The 5,602-nt window shown below is 41.0% G+C and overlaps 1 long non-coding RNA gene across 1 annotated transcript; it reads left to right on the plus strand.

Moving 5' to 3' along the window:
* The first annotated feature begins 763 nt into the window (after positions 1-763).
* Positions 764-2,346, plus strand: LOC147698601 (uncharacterized). The gene is made up of 4 exons (XR_015299214.1): positions 764-823; positions 905-1,006; positions 1,394-1,463; positions 2,087-2,346. It is a non-coding gene; the product is annotated as an uncharacterized LOC147698601 (long non-coding RNA).
* Positions 2,347-5,602: the final 3,256 nt, after the last annotated feature.

Consider the following 5,602-nt stretch of genomic DNA (forward strand, 5'->3'; position numbering starts at 1 on the left):
GGTTGTGTGTGTTTGCCTTTTTTTCGACTTTGTTGGTGTTTTATCTATTGATTCATTATTTCATCTCATATATTTATGTATGACAAATGACCTCATATCTAACAGATATAATGTTAGTCTACTTCTAGACACTGCAATTTTGATGTTTGTTACACTGTGATTGGACATATGTCACATCTAGCTATGACACATTAGTCAATATCTTTGTTGATTATATAGGAGTTTCTTATGCTACCTGAATAGAATGTAACTACTTGATGTAGAGGGCTACCTAACATAGCAAGTTTTAGGATGTATATCTTAGAAATCATTTTGTTTTACTCTCTTGCCGCTTCACTAATAGCTATTTTCCGTTTTCATTCATATAGGTTTTTTCATGGTGAGAGTAACATATATTTTGTTTGACGTTGAGTAGTACCTAAGCCTCTGATACCCATGACAGCAATTGTCACTATATTTTTACCTTGTTGATTATACCTATGCCTAGCACATATTTCTGCTTAAATTCTTTTCCGTTTCCTACCCACATGCTGTTTACACCTCTCAGCTTGTGTTTTGCACCTCCTTTCATTACCTAGTGGGCCACACCAGATAGGCGTTTTCCATCAACAGGGTTCTTTTCCTGCACTATTATTCTGCCGCTTCTTATGTACCTTTTATCTTTTAATAAGATTGAGTTCACTACAATTCCCATATACCCCGAACAGCAGGCTCACGTGTTCCACACACGGGACTACTTTAGGCTCGTATTGTAACCCTCCTCGAGCATTCCGTTGAGGATAATACCTTGATTCTGACACGCCACGTCGTTTAAAGTCCACTGGTAAGCTACAGTTGCAGTCTGTGATATTTGAGGCAACAATGTATACTTTCATGCCGCTTATTCTTGGTTTTTATTTTTTAGACAGTGCTTAGAGTTTCTGATCACTTGATGTCCACATCAGAGCGTTACCGTTTTCATTCGAGTAACCTCCACTTCGCCATATTAAGAAACCAGTTGCGTCAGGTAGAAACATTCATTTTTATTAGTCGAGTTGGGTACAAGTTCATTCATCACAGCTAATGTGTTCGTTTCATGCAAGAACAATAAAAACTCTACCGGTCGTGTAAATGTTGGGGTTTAGACATTCTGTTTACTTTCATGCCTTAGTGTACTAACACGGATATACGGCCAATTAGGATAATCATCACGTAGCGTTTTGAGACGTGTAATCCCTTCGATTATTTCGTTCCTTCAACACATTTCATTAGTTCAATTGCGCTCCTCAGTCATATACGCTATTAACATTTATGCCCTATCAGTCATGCAGTTCTACGGAGCGGCCACACTTATTGAAGCATAATGTAGTAGATTTTCTCTATTAATCCCCTGCTATTATTATCTTCTCTTTAGTTGCGTTTTACACTGCACACATTTCAGTGAAGACTTCTATATCACCTTATTCTCTACGACACAGAAAATGGTACGTAGACTGTTTATTTCACATCTTCACTTCTTATGACTTGTCTTTCCCTTACCAGCATCTGAGCATCTCCACATATATGTAAGCTTACCCCTCTATGGAAACATGTTTTAAAGTTGGTGCATTTTTTCATTTTTACATTTGAAATTCTAGAATATTTTTTTTAGTTCTTCAACAATTAGTGTCTTTTACGGTATTTATAGGAGAGTATGTTTCACTTTTTTTGATAACGTATGATGATTCAGTCATTCCTCTTGTGTTGATTACGATCCCATACACTCTTTAATACAACAGGTGTTATTTTGCATACATTGTTCACACTTTAGAGTAAGTCTCAGGTTTAGGACTATGTACAATTTTGAATATCCCATTTATTAACTTGTGCTCCCATGTATGAAGGTATATCATCGCTATGAGGGTTGCTTTTGAAATACACTTATGTGCCATGTATAGTAATTATGCCGTGATGTATATGTTATTTGAAGTTTATACATTGCACAGTTTACTATCTGAGAACTATGCCAGTGATATGTATGTTCCTCCTTGTGCTACATACTTTCTTATTAACCGTTGGATTACAACGTTGATTTATATATCCTTTTGTGTATTATATATTTTTCCAGGTTTTCGCCCCTGAAGAAGGGAACAGGGCTTCCCGAAATGCATCGGGCGACATCATTTTACCATGCAAAATGTCATTGTGTTAAGTGAATAACGACTCATCAATGAGTGTGATGTATATATGCATACATTTGATTACATTCAATGTCAGCAATAATATAGACATATGAAATGTTCTTGGTGTATGACCAAAAAGACGATTTAAGAACATAGTATTGTTTTGGATAAGCCACATTGCATAATAAACTAATGTTGGCAATATAAGTTTAAAGACTACTGATTTAATAGAGTCTGTTAATCATTTTAAATTGTGAGAATTTGTATTCTCCTAGGAACAGTGCATCCTGCATGTAGGCTTTGCTTGCATATTTCCTAAAAGTTAAGTGCGCCACACTCCAATTGCTACGAGGGCTAATTGTGGATGCGTTAACAATTGATGTGTGCCCTGATGGCTGCTGGTGTGTGTGCCTGTAGAAATTGTGCACTGATGGCTGCTGGTGTGTGTGCCTGTACAAATTGTGCACTGATGGCTGGTGGTGTGTGTGCCTGGTGAAAGCGTGCACTGATGGTTGGTGGTTTGTGCCTGGTGAAAGCGTGCACTGACGGCTGGTGGTGTGTGTGTGCCTGGTGAAAGCGTGCACTGATGGCTGGTGGTGTTTGTGCCCAGTAAGAGCGTGTACTGACCGCTGGTGGTGTTTGTGCCCAGTGAAAGCGTGCACTGATGGCTAGTGGTGTTTGTTCCCGGTGAAAGTGTGTCCTGAAGACTGATGGTGTCTGTGGAAAGTGTGCACTGATGGTGTGGTTGTGTGTGTGGTTGGGTGTGTGTGTGGTTGGGTGAGTTGTGTGTGGTTGTGTGTGCGTGGTTGTGTGTGTGCTTGTGTGTGTGGTTGTGTGTGGTTGTGTGTGTGTGGTTGTGTGTGCTTATGCTTGTGGTTTTGTGTTTGTGTGTGTGTGCTTATGCTTGTGGTTGTGTGTGTGTGTGGTTGTGTGGTTGTGTGTGTGTGGTTGTGTGTGTATGGTTTTGGATGTGTGTGGTTGTGGATGTGTGTGGTTGTGAATGTGTGTGGTTGTCTGTGAGTGGTGGTGTGGGTGTGGGTGTGGGTGTGGTTGTGGGTGTGGTTGTGGTGATGTGTGTGGTTGTGTGTGTGCTTATGCTTGTGGTTGTGTGTGTGTGATTGTGGATGTGTGTGGTTGTGGATGTGTGGGTGGTTGTGTGTGTGTGTGGTTGTGTGGGTGGTTGTGTGTGTGGTTGTGGTTGTGTGTGTGGTTGTGTGTGTGTGTGTGGGTGGTTGTGTGTGTGCTTGTGTGTGTGGTTGTGTGTGTGGTTGTGGTTGTGTGTGGTTGTGTGTCTGTGCAAAAGCTGCATATTCCTTTGTTTTTCCAAATATTTTCAATTTAAATGATCCTTTTCTCTATGTATTAATATAAAACTTTATTGACAGATTGGTAAGAAGCTATTGAATTAAGACTTTTTTGGTCAAAATATTGTTAGTGGTTAAATAACATTGTTAAAAGAAATTTGGGTCACTTTTGAATCCCTGGATACTTTGCTATTGCCATTTGATCCATATATGCATTTAAAATTTAAAGATTGATGGTGCAATTCAATGCGCAAAAATATAAACTATTTTGATCATTTTTGACAGGTAACCTAGAGGCATCAATGGAAATTGTTAGTTTAATGCTTGTGCCAGAAATGCATTGCCTTTATATTGCTTTGCCTTTGTTTAAATATTAAAATGCAGCATGGAATATGTTTTATTAGATAATTGAGGCCAACATTGTTTTGCCGTAAGGGCTACATTCTCTCATGCAGCTAACTAAACCAATATTATGCCTACAGCATGGGAAAAATATATTTTTAACAGAAAAGACATGTGCCTTTAATAATAGTGAACTTCTATGAATGTATATAATTAAATATCACTAAAATATATAAGTACATTTAAAATATTTGAACTGCTTAAACTGTTCCTGAAGCTTCCCAAATTAAAACAGTTTGTTGCCATTCTCGTGGGTGGGTGAAGAACAATCATAACAAGCATTGGCAAGCCAATAGGTCTTGCCTATGCAAGAGCTATAGACTTTGCCAAAGTGTTTCAGCCATTTTGTACACGAGCATGACTGCTGTTAAACATGGCTAAAAGTTAGTGGCATAGAGGAGAGTGGCGTGGAGTGGAGTGTCGTAGAGTGGAGTGCCATACAGTTGAGTAGAGTGTGGTAGAGTAGAGTGGTGTAGAGTGGGGTGGAGCAGTGTAGAGTACAGTGGAGGGCTGTGGAGTGTCATAGAATGTAGTGTGGTGAAGTAGAGTGGAGATCCGTGGGGTATAGTGGAGAGTTGTGGAGTGTCATGGAGAGCTACTGAGTAGAGTGGAGTTGCATTGTGTAGAGGGTAGTAGAATGGTGTAGAGTGGAGTGTAGGAGAGGGGAGTTTGTGGAGTGGCAGAAAGTAGAGAGGAGTGTTGTGGATCATCATGGAGTGTTGTGGAGTAGGGTGGACTGTAGTAAAATGAAGAAATATATGGTGAAGTGGAGAGTTCTGGAGTGGCATAGAGTGGAGTGTTATGGAGTGTCATGGAGTGGAGTGTTGTGTCATGGAGTAGAGTGATGTGGACTGGACTGGAGGGTCGTGGAGTAGAGTGAAGTGTGGTTGAGCAGATTGGAGTAGGGTCTAGTGGAGTAGAGTAGAGCAGAGTGTTGTAGAGAGGAGTGGCACTGAATGTCCTAGAATAGGGTGGCTTAGAGTTGGGTGGAGGGGTGTAGAGTGGAGTAGTGGAGTAGATTTCAGTAGTGTGTCATAGAGTAGAGTGGAGTGACAGAGCAAAGTGGCATGGAATACATAGGGCGAGTTGCTTAGAGTGTAGAAGAGTGTCCTCCGGTGTTGTGGAGTGACAGACTGGAGAGTTGTAGAGTGACGGGACACGAGTGATGGGGCGTGGAGTGTCATGATTAGAGTGTCATAAAGTGGAGTGATGTAGAGTGGCATAGAGTGGAGTGGAGTGTCGTGGTGTATCATAGAGTGGAGGAGAATGGAATAAAGTGTTGTAGGGTGGAGAAAAGTGTCCAAAGTGGAGTGACATAGAGTTCAATAGAGTGGTGAAAAGTAGAATAGAGAGGAGTGGCATAGAGTGGTGTACAGTAGAGTGGCGTAGAGTAGAGTGACGCAGGATGGCTTAGAGTGGAGGGGCGTAGAGTGAAGGGGCATACTGTAGAGTTGAGAAAAGCGCGTAGAGTGGAGTAGAGTGTTGTGGAGAGGAGTATCATAGAGTGTTGTAGAGTGTCCTAGAGTGGAGTAGGATGTAGTGGAGTGGGACAGAGTGGAGTTTAGTAGAGTGGAGTGATGGGCAGGGTTGTAGAATGTAATGTCATAGAGTGGAGGAGAGTGGCGTGGCAGAGAGTGAAGTTGCTTAGAGTATAGTGAAGTAAAGTGTTGTAGAGTGGAATAGAGTAGAATGGTGTAGAGAGGCTTAGAGTGCAGGTTCATTGAGCAGAGGGGCATAAACTGTCATAGAGTAAAG

Source organism: Lissotriton vulgaris, chromosome 8 (assembly GCF_964263255.1).
Source record: "Lissotriton vulgaris chromosome 8, aLisVul1.2, whole genome shotgun sequence".
Classification (NCBI taxonomy): domain Eukaryota; kingdom Metazoa; phylum Chordata; class Amphibia; order Caudata; family Salamandridae; genus Lissotriton; species Lissotriton vulgaris.